Below are 20,104 nucleotides of genomic sequence, written 5' to 3'. Positions count from 1 at the left end.
AACAACAAACGTCAGCTGAAATTTGAGAAAAACAATGAACAAAGAATAATCGTGTGGAAGCAGTGTTTGGTTGTAATTTCCAAACACTACTATTTGTATAGATCAAAAACATTGAAAATTGAATCAATGCAATGAAATTTAAAATTTCGGAGTAAAGTGCCTGCTAAAAGTTAAAAGCATAGCAAAAACAAGTAAGCAAAGGCTACAGTCGAGCGGGGCCGACCGTTGAATACCCTACAACACTATAATAAACGATACAGTTTATATAGGCCATATACTCGAAAGAATTCCACAAGATATTGTGACAAATAATAAAAGAAAACCATCAGGTTTCGTTCTCTAATTTTCGAATAATAGCGACTTTAACTAATTTGCTCATTTCCAATTTATTGGTAGATGTTGCACTTAAATGGTCTTCCTAGATCTGGAACCAATATTTCCCAAAGACCCATAATCTCTCAGAAGTGGCAAAAGATTAACATTTATTATTGGTTTTTGACTGAAACGCATCTATATGAGATACAGCCATTTGACTATATTCTTCAACGAAATCAGCGTTAACGAAATAGTCAGGAGTGCGTCTTTACTGTATTTGTGAATTCTCCAAAAAGTCACTGGATTAGACATTTTCGTATTTTGTCTACAAAAGTTGGCAAACTCCTTTACACATTGAATATTTTTGGATGGCCATCCAAAACTGCTTGGCTTTTGCAATGTCCGGTAACCCTCATTCAAATGTGCCTGAGGATCGGGCGATAATTACGACCTGCTGACAATTTTGCAGTTTTTTGGTCCATTTCAACCCCTAAATATATGGCGATCATCTCCAAAAAGAGTAGGCTTCCATTGTGACCCTCATCTTATCCCCATGCAAAATTTCGTAAGGATCGGGCCATAAATGCGATCTGTATATGATATCCTGATATCCTAACTACTTAGTTTTGTTAGCTGTAGAAATATTACCAAATGTTTAATTCAAAATGAAAATATGCCAAAAATATGACAAAATTGAAAAAAATATGAGAAAATTTTACAAAATCAATATTTTCATCTTTAGAGAGATATTTTTATGCGATTTTTAAGACGTTGTTTCTTTCCTGCCAATAGGCCATTCTGAATTAATGAGAACTGTCGAAATCAGTTCAGCCGTTCTCGACATATAAGAGATTTTTCAAGCATATCTTCTTTGATATATATCGCACATATTTTGCTATATATTCGATTTGTTGGATCTTAACATCAATGTAATGATCAGAAGTAACCTTCACGGTTTAATGAAAAATTTTGAATTTTTTCAACAAAAAAGATATGGTCTATTTTAGCCGCTAAATATTATCCGATGACCACCCAAATTGGTAGGCTTCTTCCACGCCCTATACTCTAGCTACATGCGAAATTCCGCGTCGATTGGTCCAAAAGTGCGACCTGTATAGCTACTGCAAAATCCGACATTTTTCAGTATTTGGTCCATTTCAACCCCTAAACATTTGGCGATCATCTCCAAAAGAAATAGGGTTCTATTCTGACATTAACCCCACCTACATTTTAAATTTCGTGAAGATCGGGCCATAATTGCGACCTGTAGAGTGATTACAAATTAACATGGATAGACGGACAGACGGACGGACGGACATACATAGCTAGATCGACTCAGCTCGGCGAGCTAGGAAGATCCATATATACTTTCCTATATGGAAAACCAATATTTCGAGGTGTTACATAAATTCTGGCCCAATCAAACTTATAATACCCCCAACACATAGTGTTGTAGGGTATAATAAATTTTTTTATTTTTATACCCAACACCACATAGCGGTAAGTCTTTGTGCATTTATTTGTAACATGGAGAAGGAAGCGAGATAGATCCGTAGTTACTTTTGAGGATCTTCATAGAAACACTTTTTGAGTCACTTTTAGCATGTCAGTCCGTCCGTCCATCCATCCATGTGTTCTTGTGAACTGAATGCAGGTCGTATTTAATATCCGATTAAGATGAAATTTTGCAAACAATATTTGTTTGGCCCAAGGACGAACCTTATTGAAATTAGTGATAATCGGATCAGATTCAAACATAGCTCCCATATATCTTCAACCAATTTCATGTTAATTGTGCATCAAATGGCTAATATAAGACCTGTATTTTGGTACATTCCACTAAATTCAGTCTGAAAGTAAGTATATCAAATTTGGAGAAAATCAGTTCAGATATAGATATAGCTCCCATATATACGTTTCATTCTATTTGGGATTCTAAGTCTCTCACATGCGTAATATGCATTCGGCAACAATGATATGATACTGCTCGAAAATACCTCTATCAAATGTTATCGAGATCGGTTCAGATTATATCCTAATCGGCTCCCATATATATCTTTATCCGATATCAGGTTCATTGTTCACCAAATGGTTAATATCAGCCCAAATGGACTGAATTTTGACAACTACAATTGAATTCATCCTATAAACCAGTACTTCATATTTGGCTATAGCACCCATATATATGTTTTATCCGATTTGGGGTTTAAGTGTAATATGCATTCGATAACAATGATATTTTTTTGGTGCATCCGACCGAATTCAGTCTAGAAGCAAGTACATCGAATTCGGAGAAAATCGGTTCAGATACAGCTCGCATATATATGTTTCATCCGATTCGTAATATGCATTCGACAACAATTATACCTGATATCTTATAGAGTTCGGAAATTCCTTTCCAAATTTTATCGAGAACGGCTAAGATTTGGATGTAACTCCCATATATACCCTTAATCCGATTTCAGGTTTATTGTGCAAATAATGGTTTATATCAGCCCAAATGGAGTGCATTTCGGGACATACGTTTCCATTTTGTGCAACTCGGCTCCGATATATATTTTTTAATATAAACCTTCTTCAAGTGATATCATGCAGCCTATAGCAAACTATAATTGCTCTAAAGCCAAATAGGTGGTATCATCACTTGAAATAAATTATTTTGTTACGTTAAATAATTATGTTATTGTAATTATCATAAATAATAACATAAGAATCTGTGAAATACCCATCGTGCTGCTCACATTTACTGGGGAAATATAGCCATGATGAAAGTCACTATACATATACATTATCATATAATGTAAAGGAAATACATATATACAAAAGTATACAATATATGAAGTTTACTTTAAACTATTTAAACTTAATTCAATAGCTTTTATCTCTTCAATTTCAATGCATTTTGCGTTTTTATACAATATGAGAATATTAGTTAAATCTAAATGCTCTTGAGATAGTTTGTCTGCTGTTGACACTCCGATTATTGCTAAAGAGAACACCAGAAAAGAACATCGTTATGTGTGCTGGAAATTGCCATGTATTTAATATTAATGGCATTTGGATCTGATAAATTGTGTTTTCATATCCGACATGCACACACACACACACACATACATACATTTGTGATACAGACTTCATGACAGTCCTACTCAAATAGATACATGGTCCTCCGGAAGACATTTTCTGAAGCTGTTAGTAATGTAATAGGACACACGATTATAGTATTTAGTTCCAATGAAAGAAATGCATATGTACGTATGTAGTTTGTATGTTTAATTCCTTTTTTTTCAAAAATATATTGACAAGAATTATATCAAATCGTATGTAGATAAATGAAACCTATAAACTCCATAACATTCAGCATAAATAACACATTTCAGTAGATTGATTTTAATGACGAAAGATTCCAAAAAGTCAATGTTCTTGATCAGAGGAATTCTATTTAGCAAAGTCCGTCACGTTGTAATCACGTTATCTTTCCAACGAATTGAAATAGAAGGATTAATTTAAAAATGACCCATATTGGTCCACATTTCGCTCGGTTTTAGGTGTTTTGAAGTTTTTTGCACCCATATAACAGTACACCCCTATATTCGGTATATTTTACGTGTATCAACGGAATTGTTTGCAATTCGGTATATATATATATATATATATATATATATATATATATATATATATATATATATATATATATATATATATATATATATATATATATATATATGTATATAACGGTACATCCCGATATTCGGTATTTTGATGATTTTTGCCACACTTTTTCACGGATTTGTCTGAAAATTAGTATTCATTGGTCATAATGGGTTCTAGCTCCGGTGGCGAAACTTTCACGTATGTATATGTTCACGCTTTGGTATAGACCCCATATAACGGTACCTCCCGATATTCGGAATTTTGATTCTTTTTACCACTTTTTTCACGGATTTGTCCGAAAATTGGTATTTGTACTTCATAATGGGTCCTAGTTCGTGCGCCGAAACATTGTATGCATAGGTCGACGCTTTTGTATAGCCCTATATAGCGGTACCTTCCGATATTCGGTATTTTGATGATTTTTTTCACGAATATGTCTAAAAATTGGTATTTGTGGGTCATAATTGGTTCTAGTGTTTCCATTACCCTAAGGTGGAGGGTATTAAAAGTTCGGACCGGCCGAACTTAATGTTTATTTACTTGTTAAATTAAAAGTTATATAACGGCTACATTCGGCATTTTTTAAGATTTCAACAGAATTTAAATGGATTTTATTTTATTTTTTTTTTTTTTTTTTTTGAGTATTGTTAAATTCGTACCAAATGATGGAGGGTATTCAAAGATCGACCCGGCCAAATTTATTGCTTGTTTACTTGCTTTTAATTTGTATGGCTTATTCTTGCAAATGTGTGTTTGTAAGAATTTTGTTCGAAAATATATCAGTTGGAACAGTGTTATTAAACAGTCTTTAAACCTATATCCTTGTCCTTTTATTTAACTTTCGTGTTTTTTTTTTTCTTTTCGCTGAAAAGTCAAACAAACAAAAGAAATTGTTCTGATGATAAAAATGTTTTACTCGATGTTTACTATAACACATACACACTAATTCGATTATGTTCGTCAATATCTAGTATTTTTCCAAAGCAATAAATGCTAACAATTTCTGACATTATGAAGAAAGTAACAAACCAACAATGGAGAAATGGAAAATAAACGAATGTATAGAATTTTGAGTTTTGCAGTTTTTTTCCGCAATTTTTTATTTTGACAATTAATACATTGTCCTTTTTTATAAACACGGGGTAAAAATCAAATTGCATTATGTTGAGAGCTACAGTCAAGTCGGTAGACCTCAGTAGCTCCTCAGAAATTGCTTTTTAGACTCACAGTATTTATCGCTCATTTACTCAAAGAGTGGCATAACTCAAAAAATACGTTTCTTGAGTCAAGTAAAATGTTCATGTTAAAAAAAAGGAAAACTAGTAAGCAAAGGCTATTGTCGTGCGGGGACGACCATGTGATACCCTACAACACTACAATACTTTAGAAGCAACCTTACGTCCAAATCTATTTTGGAAGATTTAGCTTAAATTGAAATTATCCCATAGAGCACTGCCCAGATATTACCCTTAGCTTTTTGAACAGGGACCTTTGTCCAATATTTACGCAGTTCTTCCCTGTCCTTTACTCTCTTCTCATACAAAATTCCGCGTCGATCGGTTTCAATTGTGTGATCAGGAAAATTTTTTATCCCTCTGTGTCTCCAAATTTTGACACATGTATATGATTTGCTTGTCTACGATATTTGGCTATATTCGTCAACGAAATCAGCATAAAAAACCAGAAGTTCGCCTTTTCTGTATTTTGGATATCGCTTGTAAGTAATGATGGTATTTTTTTCCCACAAAAGTAGTGGTCCATTCTACCCGCTGTCCTAAAATCTAACTTCTTGCGAGATTTCGTGTCCTTTGGTTTTTATTTTTATTTATAACGGCTGCAAAATCAGAAACAATTTTAGTTATTGGTCCATTTCATCCTCTAAATATATTGGGGACATCTTTAAAAACAATAGGCCTAGCCCTTCTGAGCCTAACCCTACCATTGTGAAAATTTTCGGACGATAATTGCAATCTGTATATAATATCCCCAACATATGTTGTAAGGTGAAAAAATATTACAAAATATACATTATAAGTCAATATTATAAGTCAAATTGAAAAAATCGCATGCGATAAAAAAATATGAAAAATAAAAGTATGTCGCAAAATACTACAAAATCTATATTAACATCGTTATTGGTATCTTTTTGTGCGATTGTTTTTAGCTTTTATACTTTTATGTCAAGTGGGCATTCTGAATTGACAAAATTTGTCGAAATCGGTCCAGTCATTCTTGAGATATAAGCATTTTAGCTAAAATCCCAATCCATTGTATATATACATTGTATATATTTCGCTATATTTATCCGATATATTTACTATCGGCATTTCTATTCGTGATTTCGTCGGGATTAAAAATATTCGCGGTCTAATGGAAAATTTGACTTTTGTTTAACGCAAATGTTATGGTTTATTTCACCCACTAAATATTACCCGATGACCATCAAAAATGGAACGCTTCTGCCCAGCCCTAACCTCTAGCCCCAAGCTGATTTCCTCGTCGAATGGTCTATAATTGCGTCCTGCAGAGCAATTGCAAAATCAGGAATTTTTTCAGCTTTTCCATTCTCTAGAGTTCTTTTCTGTCTCTAGCCCCACCTCCATTCTAAATTTCGTGAAGATCGGGCCATAATAGCGACCTGTAGAGTGATTACAAATTAACATGGACAGATGGACGGGCGGACATACATAGCTAGATCGACTCACCTCGGCGAGATAGGAAGATCCATATATACTTTCCTATGTTGGAAACCAATATATCGAGTGTTACATAATTTTTGGCTCAATCAAACTTATAATACCCCCAACACCTAGTGTTGTAGGGTATAAAAACTTTTTAAGTTAAACGGTTTTATGTTAAACATACATTGCAATGTTTAAGATAAATGTACTAAAAACCAAAAATAACAAAATAGATACAGTCGTGGGAATTATAAACATATGCATAGACTAGACTAAAATAAAACCGTGGGGCACGTCAATTGTCTACAAATTATCGACTTAATGTGCGATAGATAGTTTTTATTTCGCATTCTGCTTAATTCATTTAGTGCTTCATTATATCAAGGTTTCTTGCCCGTTACTTTATTGCAGTCCAACTCCTCTATACGTAGTCCCTGCAAAGATCTTACTCTACTAAAAGTCACATAGGCTTGACCTTCTTCAAAATTAAAGGCGATGTTCTTCTTTCAGCTGTCCCGTAATTGTACTTAGGTGGAAACTGTATGGCTTTCGGGTGTATAAGATGTACTCCGTCTCTTGCGAAATCAATTCGGATGGAGGTACATCTGGGGTATACCCTAACGCTTTGTCTATTGCAAACTCATCACTCGTGTCTTGAAGAAGTCTTTCCATTAAAATACTAAAATGTTGGGTTGTTAGCTCAACGACTTTCAAATCATTCAAAATATCGTCAAAAGTCTGGTCACCTTGCAGACGCATATTTTCAGTTAATTCACGTAGCGTGAATAAACTCCAGAGATGTGTAGCTGGTTGGAGATGTTCTGGCTGTTTGCAAACAGGTGTTCCTGATCGTTTTATAGGAGGCAGTGGTAAAATATCACTGAAAAGTAATAAGTTTGCTCCTCCAAAAAACTCATTTTCACAGTTCTTATTTTACCGATTAAGTCTATCATGCATAATATTTGACAAGACACCAAAATTCTGTCTGATGCCATTGTTGCCTAATTATTCGCAAATAGTTTCCGGACAGTGGTGACATACCTGTTATACTTTTCTTTCGTTTTTTGAAGCCTTCGTTTAAGTTTTGTTGCAGTTTCTGTTTTATATGTGTTTGTATTTTTTATATTTTTTTACCATTTTATTCGTACGAGTACTGGACATTTTAACGGTCGACCCCCCTCAGAGGTCCAATAAAGGGGCAAGGCTATGTACAACAAGATGAGCCTGGGTCTTGAGGGGAAAACGCTATCGACATATCACTCCACCCCAATGTCAAGCAGTTCTCGGCGCGTTTTAACCGTTCACCTTAACTTGGGTGGTGTACCGCTAACGACGCATCATTTTTAGCCACCCTAACGCCACGCAGTTCTCAACACGATACAAAATCTTGACTCGGGTGATGGATTTAGGCTGGTTTAATCAGATACCTAAATTACAGATGCAATTTCTAAGTTTAAATCTTATTATTTACGCCATTTAGTGGCTGCGCCCATCTTAAATATTGAGGTTGTTCAGTGCACTGTATCCTTCTTGTCAAGCCCTTTTATTTGTTACCCATATTGGGGGAATTGATAAAACCTAAATTATCTGCCATTTTGTAGAGGCCGCCATCTTGGATTTATAATGATATAATAATGAATAAACATAATTGTATTGTCACCAAAATCACAAAATTTCAGATTAATCGGTTAACAGGAAGAGGGTAAAATTTGTATTACTAAATTTAATCCAAGAACAAATCTATATATATAAAAGAAAGTTGTGTTAGTTACTATGCTTATAACTCAATAACCGATGATCACATTTTAATGATTCAAACAAATTCGGAATTGTCTCTTGGCAGAAAAGGTTAAATCCAAAAAAAAAAATGTGAAATTTGAACGTTTTCATTTTGACTTTTGAAATGTACAATGGTAATGTTTTATTTTGCATGATTTTTTCATTTTGATTTACTATTTTCAAATGTACATTTGTAGTGTTTTTTTTTTTAATTCTAATATTATGTGTGGTTTTTTGGGGAGTTAAAAGCGGCAACTGAAAAAGCTGGTAGTTATAGATTTTATGTATTTATTGGGTAAGAGAAACTATACGAATAAAATCATTACAGAAGAGGATAAGCAATGAACAAAAAAAAAGTCAATATTTTATTGTGTACGAACGGTTTTTCAATTCGATGATGATAGATGATGTCGAAATAATTTAACGCGGTCACACTAAAGATAAAGTATAATTACTTTTTCAAAATCGCTAACAAAAAAGAGACTACCTTTTTGCAAAAATTCTAAAATCGGGAAAAAAACGAGAAAAATTTTTCAACGGAATCGAATTTCACAATCATAGTACATTCTATTGACAAACTTCGTAAGCGAAAAAGTTGAAGATTTTTTTTTAATTTGTTTTTCTCTTTTAAAATGAGCAATTCGATGTTACATGACGATCTCTCCTACATGGTGCTTCAGTTGGAAGATGCGAACAAATTTAAACAAACATAATTGACCGACAAAGCGTTATGGGCTCATTTCAAAATGTGGACCTACTTCTATCATGTGACAATAATCCGCCCAATGAGAACTCAAAATGCAAAACTCATTGGGACTGCAATCAGTGAAATGCCGAATATAAAGGGCGCAAAATAGTAGAGCGAATTGGGCATTTAGTAAGAAAGGGATTTCTACCCTTTCAGAAATTCTTCCTAAACTTTCAAGATACCTTAAATCACTTTTACAGGTTAAGATATATGTCATAACCTCCGTATAAGGGTATTACCAAATTTCAAGTATATTTTACATGTTAACCATATTTTTAATACTTATTTCTGCAAATGTTGCAAAGAAACCATCCGATCACGGTTTGGTACCACCATACTATGATTTAAGCTATTTTCGGGGTCTTGGCCATTTTTTGTCTATATTTGGCATCATGGTTTCTAAGGGGGTAATCGCATAAAATTTTCAATTTTCGGAGGAGGGCCCCATCTTTGTCTTGACCACATTCATTAATTGATTTGAATAAAAAAATTTATTTAGGCAACCCTGGGTTATAGATAATTGCCCACATATGCATTTATTTAAGGGTAGTCCCCACATTACTGTACCCCCAAGTCCACTTTTCCAACCAATGTGTGGTCAGAAAAAAAAATTTGTATTCTATTGAATTTGTAAATGTTGAATGCCCATTTGGTTGAATACTCATTCAGTCGGAAATTGTGGCAGAAACATGAAAAGATACGATTATAAGAAAGTAGCACAGGACCGAACATTTGTTAATCGTCATTGAATTATACTATGATGGAAAATATGGACTTTTTTCTGTCCAAACGCACAATTTAAATGACAAATAATTAATTCCAATCTTACGGTAATGGGTGTAAAAGAGTAATTGTCTGTGACTATTCTGAAATCATTCTGTCCTCAATTATGAGGTGGACAAAACTAAATACCACACAGCATGGTATTCTAAAATATGGAAATGCAAAGTCGAAATAACAGTTAATTTGAATGGAAATGTTGCCAAGCTTTTTACCACAAAAAATACCAAAAATTGAGCTGGGTTTTAACCCGGGCCAATTTTAGATGTTCAATATCATATAGGTTTTTAACACTCAAATTAAAGCCTATGACTGAAAAATAAGATCAGGTTATTCAAAATATTTAAAACCGACGGTAAACGAACATCTATTATAATTTTGGCCATGAATACTTATTGTGCTTTAAAAAATATACGTTAAATACTTAAAGTACCGGCAGGCAACGCGGACCGGGCTAGCTAATCTATATATATAAAAATCAATTGTTGTTCGTTGGTAATGGAATCAGTTGAGAACGGCTGAACCGATTTGCATAATTTTTGTACAAACGTTCGTCATACCCCGAGTTAGGTTTTTAAAGAAAAAATATTGACCACGCCTACTTTTACGCCCATTATTTCGATTTATCTAAAATTCTTATATATGCCAAATAATGAAGATATCGGTTTTAAAATAATTACACGACATACTGTTGACTTTCCCTCCAATCCTAACGCCTACTCTTTAATCTATATATAAAAAAAATTGTTGTTCGTTGGTACTTGAATCAGTTGAGACCGGCTGGAACTATTTCGATATTTTTTTTAATGTTCGTCCTACCCCGATTTAGGTTTTTATGCAAAGAAAAAGTGACCAATTTTGAGCCCATTTTTTGGATTTATCTAAAATCCTAATATTTGGCAAAATCATGAAGATATCTGTTCCACAGTTAGTATACGACGTAATCTTCACTTTCTACCCGCCCTAAACGCAAGGTATCTGTTTGGGTCAGAGGATCTAGCCACACCTACTTCTGTAAATTTATATGTAAAAAAATTGAAAAAATATACGGCTGGGCCGATTTGACTCAAATTTTCTTGTTGTTATTTGTAATTACAGTGAAAACGTTGTCATGAAAGAAAATGTTGAGAAAAATCGCGGAACTGAAAAAATTGACTGTTCTATTGTGATATGAAATTTTGTGTGGAATAATTTCAGAATGTCTTTTGGAATTGAAAATTCTTATTGAGAAAAACCGAAAAAATCGAGAAAGTTAGTATATTTTCTATGCATGCTGGTATATGGTTGCCATACCCAAATTTTCAATTTTGATTAGATATGGAAATAATCCATCCAATGAGAACTCAAAATGCAAAATTCATTGGGAGTTCAATCAGTGAAATACGAATATGAAGAGGCACTGTAATATGCGAACTATACAAAATAGTAGAGTGAATTGGAAATATAGTAAGAAAAGGATTCATATACTCGGAAAGTTCTTCCGAACCCTTAAAAGTAACCTCAAATCATAGGTAACACTATAGAGCACTATGCTCTATCGTCAGTAATTACACTGCGCCGCAGATAATCTTGGGGTTAGACAATTTTTCGGTTGGTAAATAATAATTCCAAAAGAGAGGTTCCCGGATCTATTTTTTTAGAGTTCATTTTATATAGCTTAACTATACACAAAGGGCCGCAAATATTTTGCCCTATAATCCGAAAAGTTACGATAAAGTTTTAAATTTGATACAGTCCTAGGGGTTGCATGAGGAATCATTTGTACAAAATATGTATCAGGTTGGTCTACATTGTAATATAGGTGTAAAAGTACCTCCTGATTTTAACTATTTCGATGGTTTTGATTATATTTTCGGATCGATTTGACTTAAAATGTGTGTTTAGGCCACTTTGGGGTTAGAGAACCGTTTTACATGGGCCTATTATAAACAATTAATGTATACTTTTTAACATATATGCTATATTATTTAGGTTTTAAACTCTCAAACTAAAACCTCTTACTGAAAATTAGGATCAGGTTTTTTGAAAGTCGTGTTTATTTCTATTTAATCGAGTCATCATTTTTATTAAAAATTGTACCACTTATGTGAACCAGATTTGTGAATTATTATGCTCTAAAAACTATGCATTAATGACTAAAACTACGGGCCGGCAACGCGGACTGGGCCAGCTAAATATGTATGCAGAACTCGTGAAGCTACAGCTATTTTTCTTAAGATTGGCACTTAAATATGAAAGAATTAAATATTAAAGTTCATGCTTGATCTTAAAGATAAATTTAGCTCTGATGTCTGGCGAACTCTTTGCATATAATTCTATGTATTTATAACTTTTGCGTTTTAATATTTTTAAAATTTACATATTTTTGAAATTCAAATAAAATGTGTTTTCTCACTTTTGAGTAAAATTCTTGATCATATTCTGGATCAATATAAAATTCATGTCCATCCGTCCGTCTGACTGTCTGTGAAAATTACTCTCGCATCCGAACAAGATAATATTAAATATTTTTATAAGACCGTTTTCTACCTGATACGAATACCAAATATATCTAGATTTTTAAAAGTAAGGATTGTGAGGCGTATTTATATTAAGCCATTTCAAAAGTTGAGTTCAAAAATTTTAACTTTTCCATTCCGTTTGTAACTCCTCGATATAAGCATTTTAGACCCCACAGAATATATATATTCTTGATCAACATGAGATACTATGTCTAATTAGCCATGTCCGTCCCTTTGTATATCTGTACGTCTGTGGAAATCACTTTTGCTTCCGAAGAAAATGAAGTATAGGTTGATTTTGTAGAGATCTATTCTATATCCGTAGAATTTTTGATATGGAAAATGGGCCAAATATGTCCATATTTTAATATACTCCCCATTTAACTGAACCGCCAGAATTAAGGTGTTTTGGCTATTTTAGTCATATACCTGAAGAAAATTGCTGTATATGGGAAATTTGTGTTTCGTATATGTAGAAAACATCCTTGAAAAGCACATATAAGCATATAAATCCAAGTTTGGGTATGGTCCCCATGTAACTGAACCCCCTGTGTTCGGTTTGTCACAATTTTCACCGGAATTGAATTTAATATTTAGAGTTAGTAATGAATATTACCTCCAACGACTTAACACCACGTCTTCGTATAACGCCCATTGGACGGTACCTCCCTATATTCGGTATTTTGATGATTTTATCTCCACTTTATCTGCAGATAATTGGCTATAGAGGTCCACATTTTCGTATATAGCGATATAACACCGCATATTAGGATTTTTAAAATTATAGCGGCATTTTTCAGCAATTTTTTTTACACTTTACAAGTTCCTTCCAAATGGAGGAGGGTATTAAAAGTTCGACTCAACTTCAAAAGAAAAAAATGAACCCCTATAGTGGCGTTATATCCAAACATGGACTGATGACCATTTCCAACGCCAATCCTCTCAAGGAAATATAGAGTGGACCCAGAAATTTAGGACGGATTTGAACCTTCGTTAGCCACACACCACTGAAAGTCCACATAAATACAAACACTAATATTATCTTGTATTCATTTATTCATAATAAAGGAAAGAAAACACATATGTATTTATTTACAAGCTAGGGACTTAGGACATGGAGAATCTTTGTTCTGATTGCAACTGATTCTTATATAAAAGGAAAAGGAATGGAAGAACTGTATCGGTATATGCACTGGCAGAGCGACGGATATGCGCGGGAGAATTATGATCTAAAAAATGTGCTAAACACAGCTGTAAACATTGTAAATTACATCAAAACAAGATCGTTTGCTCAGAAGTTTTGTGAAGAAATGGGTGGTCTTCATACCTCTCTTCTTCTTCATATATTATCCAGAGGAAAGGTACTGACACGATTAGTGGAACTACGGCATGAAGTATCAATATGTGGTGTCCGTTGGAATTGCAATCTTCGAATTTCGAAAAAAGGAAAGTTGTGCTGAATTGTGCTAGGTTTGTGCTCAAATGTGCCGAAATTTTTTCAATATCTCTTACCAATTCCGAAAAAAACGACAATTTCGAAAGTATGTCAGAATTGCAATTTTCGAATTTCGAAAAAATAAGAGTTGTGATGGGTTGTGCTTGATTTGTGCTAACTTGTGTCGTTTATTTTTTCTCAATATCTTCAACCGTTTTCAAGATATGGCAATTTCGAAAAAACCAGTATTTTTCAGAAAAATTGCTGTAATTTTTGTAAAAATTCAAATATCGAGATGCGCTGAGTTGTGCTCATTTAGCACATTTTTTCGTCCATACATAACGAATTTCCAACTTAACTCGTTACTCGCTAAAAATTAAAAAATATATATAACTTTTGTAATATGTGGAATTTTTGAAATCTGCTGAATTGTGCTCACCTAGCACAACTTTTCGTCCATACATGGGAAATTTGTATCTCTACCCCTTTAAAAAAGTAAAAATCAAAATCGCATATTTAGAAACAAGATATCGAAAACTAAAAGTTGTGCTGAATTGTGCTAACCTAGCACAATTTTTCGTCCATACATTGAAAATTTGTATTTCCACTCGTTACTAGTTAAAATTGGAAAAAATACATATATAACGAAAAATTGCTGTAATTTTTGTAAAAATTGTAAAAAATAAGTGAGCACAACTCAGCACAATTTACCACATCTCGATATTTGAATTTTTAAAAAATTACAGCTATTTTTTTGAAAATAACTGTTTTTTTTCGAAATTGCCATATTGAAAACGGTTGAAGATATTGAGAAAAAATAAACGGCACAAGTTAGCACAAATCAAGCACAACCCAGCACAACTCTTACTTTTCCGAAATTCGAAAATTGCAATTCTGACATACTTTCGAAATTGGTAAGAGATATTCAAAAAATTTTAACGGCACAAATGGGCACAAACCGAGTACGACTTAGCACAACTTTAATTTTTTCGAAATTCGGAAATTGCAATTCTCTCGGATTTTTTCGAAAAAAAAATCTTTTTTCGAATATCTCAGAAATTTTTTCGAATTTAGAAAAAAATTTCGGCACAAACCTAGCACAATTCAGCACAACTTTACTTTTTTTGGAATTCGAAAATTGCAATTTCAACGGACACCACATAGTATCAATAAACTAAGAAGGATGAATATTTTAAACATTTACAGTACGAAGAATTCCTTCTTAAATTAACATTTTTGGAGGACATTTGTTTCAAGTTAAAAAAAAAATAACTTGTATCTCCAAGGTTCAAAGGAATCAGAATTTTGAATTACTTTCAATCCCAATGTAGAAAACCAAGTACAATCAAAGATGAACATACTTTCTGTAAGAAATAACTTTGAGGTCAATTTCGGTGAAGAGCTTGAATTTGAATTGGATATGTAGCCCATTTCTGATGTAAGTACCAACTTATATGTCGACAAAAGAAAAGACACTTCATTGAGAAATACTTCCAATCGCAAACAATTACAGAAATTCTGCATTCGATTGCTGGGAAGTATCCTTGCTTGTTTGATGAAGTTATCAAAGATCTCCATCCCTTTACTACTTCATACTTATATGATGCCGGATTTTCGGCTATCGTCAAAGTAAAATGTAAATAACGAAATAAATTGAATATACCAAACTAACTGCGACTATAATGACAAAAAAGAAAACAAACCCGTCTTTGCCATTGACACAACTTGTTTGAACGCTATTTTAGTATTTATTAAAAAGTTACTGGTATTAACAGTATGTATGTGTTTTTTAAAACAGATAATAGGTGAGTCGAAATATTTTAAGTTTTTCGTCAGCAAGTTTGGGAACACTATTCTAGATATAGACTTCTTTAAATCGACTAAAAAATATTTATCAAAAGTTCATATTTCTATGTATTGCAATTGGAATGGCACAATTGTTATACCCTTCATCTTATGCTGTTGGCTGCTTCTACCACCAGCGTCATTAACTTTCAACTCTTCTTAATCGATTCCAATCCCAATCAATAAGATTTTCATAGGTGGTATATAAATAATGCTGTCGTGAATAAATGACACAATTTAGACGAATATTAAAAACCATGAAGCACTCCTAATGATTCTGGTCAGCAATGAATTGATATTATTTTTAATTTTTCTTCTCATTTCAGATATTAAAATGAATCTAGGTTTCACATTGGATGCTTAACAAAAACACAGTTCTTGACCACGCAATTTTCCAAACTATGTTCGAGCCTGCCGCATTTTAATCAGGTAAATGTATATTCCATAAATGACAAATTTGTGAAAAAAATCTACATCATAAAAATCAAATCTTCCACGCATTCAACATTTTGTAAAATTATGTTCAGCAAAACAGCTTCTTCCTTTGTAGGTGAAATGCTTGCGTTCTCAAATATTTTGTTAAGAATGTGTAAACATATACTTAGTATTACTCAATCAAAGAAACTTACTGAGTAAATTCTGTGGAAAATATAATGACTCAGATATCGTTAAACTTAAGAAAGTATACATTTTATATTTCCTATTATGCATATCTTTTTATATTATTTTCTTAAACTTCTGATGTCCCAATTAAAATATCGTAAATAAATTGAACAATTTTGATAAAAAACTAAGTTAATCTGCAACAAGGAACAATATGGACATTAGCTACCAGTTTTTCTCATTAGAGTAAAATACGTTCTCTGCAATTGAACCGCGGCCATAGACTGAGGTTCGAGGGAAACATGTAAAACACCATAATTGCGTTTTCAATTAAGAAATACCAAACAAAATCATTCAACTAACCGCCGAACAACAAACCACGGCAGTCAACCATTTCAACCACCACCGACCCGCCTGAACAGCGCGGTGTATTGCCTGGAACATAAGTGGCATACCAACTGCAAATGTACAATAAACTTTTTAATAACGATGTAAACAAAATCCCAGTGGGTGTCCAGGGAGGGGACGCAAAGAGAATGAAAATCAGCGCCAAGTGAAAGGACAAGTAACAAACAGTAGGAAGATAAACTTTAAACAATTTGAAAGGAAATCTAATAATTGTATTTAGACCCCTCAATTTCGTCAACAATTTTTTATAACCTGCACCCCACGCTGTGGGTGTGCAACACATAGAGGGAAACTGGATGGTCTCATAAATCATAATCGCTTTTGATAATTCACTCATTTTGAGTCCATTTATGCCTCCGATAACTGTCTTATATTGAATATACATACATGCATATATGCGTATGTACATATATGTATGTACGTGGATACGTTTGTAACAGGCAAAAGGAAACGAGATAGAGAGTTCCTTGTAAGTACGTTCTCACCTGGAAGAGAGTTTTTTTACTTGTTTCTCAGTAGATATAATATTACGGTACCTCTTAATATTCGGTATTTTGATTAGCGACATTAATTACTGGAATTGTTTAAAATCTCGTATCGGACGATCTTAATGGGTTCTACAAATTATGACAAAAATTACTTATGCAGGTCCACGTTTTTGTTTACCCCCCATATAACAGTACCTCTAACTATTCGGTATTTTTATGGTATTAGAGATACTACAGATCGGAATTTCGAACTATAAATACGAAATTTGAAATAATTCCAAAAATTGCGTATGCCTTCGTTTAGCCACCACATAAAGATACCTCCCGATATTCTGTATTTTGATGATTTTAGAGACATTCATCACCGGAATCGTGTCAAATTTCGTATTTGAACGTTCTACAGGGGTGCTACAGCCTATAATAAAAAATTGCGTATGCAGGTCCTCGTCTTCGCATAGCCATCATATAACAGTTTCCATTTAAACGGTATTTTACGACGAAATGTTCTTAACTTTTGCAAGTTGGTGGAGGGTATTGAAAGTTCGATCCGGCTTAACTTACTATTTGTTATGCACAAAATAAATACATGCACAAAATTGGCAGCAGTCGGGTACACTTAGAAAAAAAGTTGTAATCAGCTGGTAGCTCTACCTTGTACCATGGTTAGAGCTACCTGCTGATTACAATTATTATTGATTCTAATACTTCTGCCAATTTTGTGTTTGTATTCTGTTTTTTTATTTTGAAGAATAAAAACAAAACATTTTTTAAATCGTTGATTGGAAGAAATGAACATGCTGGGCTCGCATCAAGGATATTAACCAGTTTTACCTTGAAAATCCACATATTTTATTCATCTTTCGGCTTTTTATTTCTTTTTAAGAATCAGGAAAAAATTAGGTAAATACAAACAACTGGTTGCATCTAGTTTTAAATAACCGGGTATAGCGCCAGGGTCATGTATCAGTTTGAGTGTTTGTGTAGGCAACATTTGTGAATGACATTTTATTTAATAACATTTCAATTATGATAAAACATAAAACTCACAATATCTTACTTTAATAAATCAGTAACAACTTAAAAATAACTAACAATTTACAACAAAGTAAGTTTATGGCATAAAGTTGGCAGACTCGTAAATTTTCGAAGTCTGCGTTATTGCCTTCTTTCAATATACAATCAATCTGCATTATTGGGCTGTTTTATTTTACAAGTCAATTTCGACTGTCACATTTTCTCGGCAAACACATAAATACTAAGGAATTTTGTTTATTTACGTGACTGCACGAAATTGACATCCATTAATCAAATATCTGTCATTTACGATGAAATATGATTCATTCATTATATTAGGCAGGGAATAATGTAGTCAGTTTTATTCTTTTAAATGGAAAATATATTTGTATTTACAGTCAAATCTGAGTAAATCGCACACTGTATAAATATAAAAAAATTCAGAAGCATGGTGTGAAACTTTACAATGCTGTTTAATAGCATTTGGTGAGAAGGACAAGACAAAAAATTTTCTTGGAATGGTCATATCTATAATTTCTATTGTTTTCATACCCTACAACACTATGTGTTGGTTTGATTGGGTCAAACATTATGTAACACCACGAAATATTGGTTTCCCACATAGGAAAGTATATATGGATCTTTCTATCTCGCCGAGCTGAGTCGATCTAGCTATGTACGTCCGTCCGTCTGTCCATGTTAATTTGTAATCACTCTACAAGTCGTAAGATCGGGCCATAATCTTCACGAAATTTAAAATGGAGGTGGAGATATGGCCAGAATAGAACCCTATTGTTTTTGGAGATTATCGCATAATATTTAGGGGTTGCATTGATTTTGCAGCCGTTATAAAGGTCACAAATAGAAACCAAATGTCACGAAATCTCGCATGAAGTGAGAGTTTAGGACAGCGGGTAGAATGGACCACTACTTTTGTGTGAAAAAAAAAAAAACAAAAAATTAAATTCTACCGAAACGCTGAAAATAACTTACTGGCGATATCCAAAATACACAAAAAGGCGAACTTCTCGCTTTTTATGCCGATTTCGTTGACGAATATTGCCAAATATCGTAGATAAGCAAATCATATAGATGAGTCTGAATTTGGAGATACAGAGGGACGTCTTGCTTTTGGAGATGATCGCAATGATGAGAGATGATCGTTCAAATGAACCAAAAACAGAAAAAATTTCCTGATCACACAATTAAACCAATCGACACGCCTAAGAAGATTGTTAAGCACAGGGAAGAGTACTTGCATTTTGGATGACCATTGGATTATATTAAGACGTAAAATGGACCACAACAACTAACAGCACGACGGAGTGCGTAAATATTGGGCAAATGTCCCTGGTCAAAATGCTAAGGGTAATATCTGGGTAGTGCTCCGTGACATAATTTCAAAAGCGAAATCTTCCAAAATTTGGACATGAGGGGGCTTCTAACATATTGTAGTGTTGTAGGGTATCACATGGTCGGCCCCGTACGACTATAGCCTTTGCTTACTTGTTATATTTACCAATATTTGTTATAGACTTTACAAATAGGAATGTCGATCTTATGGCCAAAAGAACCTGAAATATTAAATTTGTCTAAAAAATGGGGCCTAAATCTAAAAAAAGCAAAAATTACCTTTATATGGGGAGCTATACCAAAAATTGGACTTACATCTAAGTTCAGCCAGGCCGAACTTTTAATACCTTCCACAACTTGGAAGCAACTTGCAAAATGTTAACAACATTTCGTCGAAAAATAACGTTTAAATAAAAACCGTTATATGGGGGCTATAGGAAGACTAGGGCCTGCATACGCAATGTTCTATGATTGACTGTGGTACCCATAAGAACATTTAA

At 33.4% G+C, this 20,104-nt stretch overlaps 1 protein-coding gene across 1 annotated transcript in view; it reads left to right on the top strand.

Moving 5' to 3' along the window:
* The window catches only part of LOC101899423 (tyramine/octopamine receptor), a 69,579-nt gene that overhangs the window by 6,653 nt on the left and 42,822 nt on the right, over positions 1-20,104 (top strand). The window contains exon 2 of the mRNA XM_020037494.2: positions 16,065-16,167. The gene's annotated coding sequence lies outside the window, so the exon portion shown is untranslated. The remainder of the gene's footprint in view (positions 1-16,064; positions 16,168-20,104) is intronic.

The sequence above is a fragment of the Musca domestica genome, unplaced genomic scaffold, assembly GCF_030504385.1.
Source record: "Musca domestica strain aabys unplaced genomic scaffold, Musca_domestica.polishedcontigs.V.1.1 6, whole genome shotgun sequence".
Classification (NCBI taxonomy): Eukaryota; Metazoa; Arthropoda; class Insecta; order Diptera; family Muscidae; genus Musca; species Musca domestica.
The sequence above is the reverse complement of the archived record's forward strand: the minus strand, read 5'-3'. Positions and strand labels throughout refer to the sequence as shown.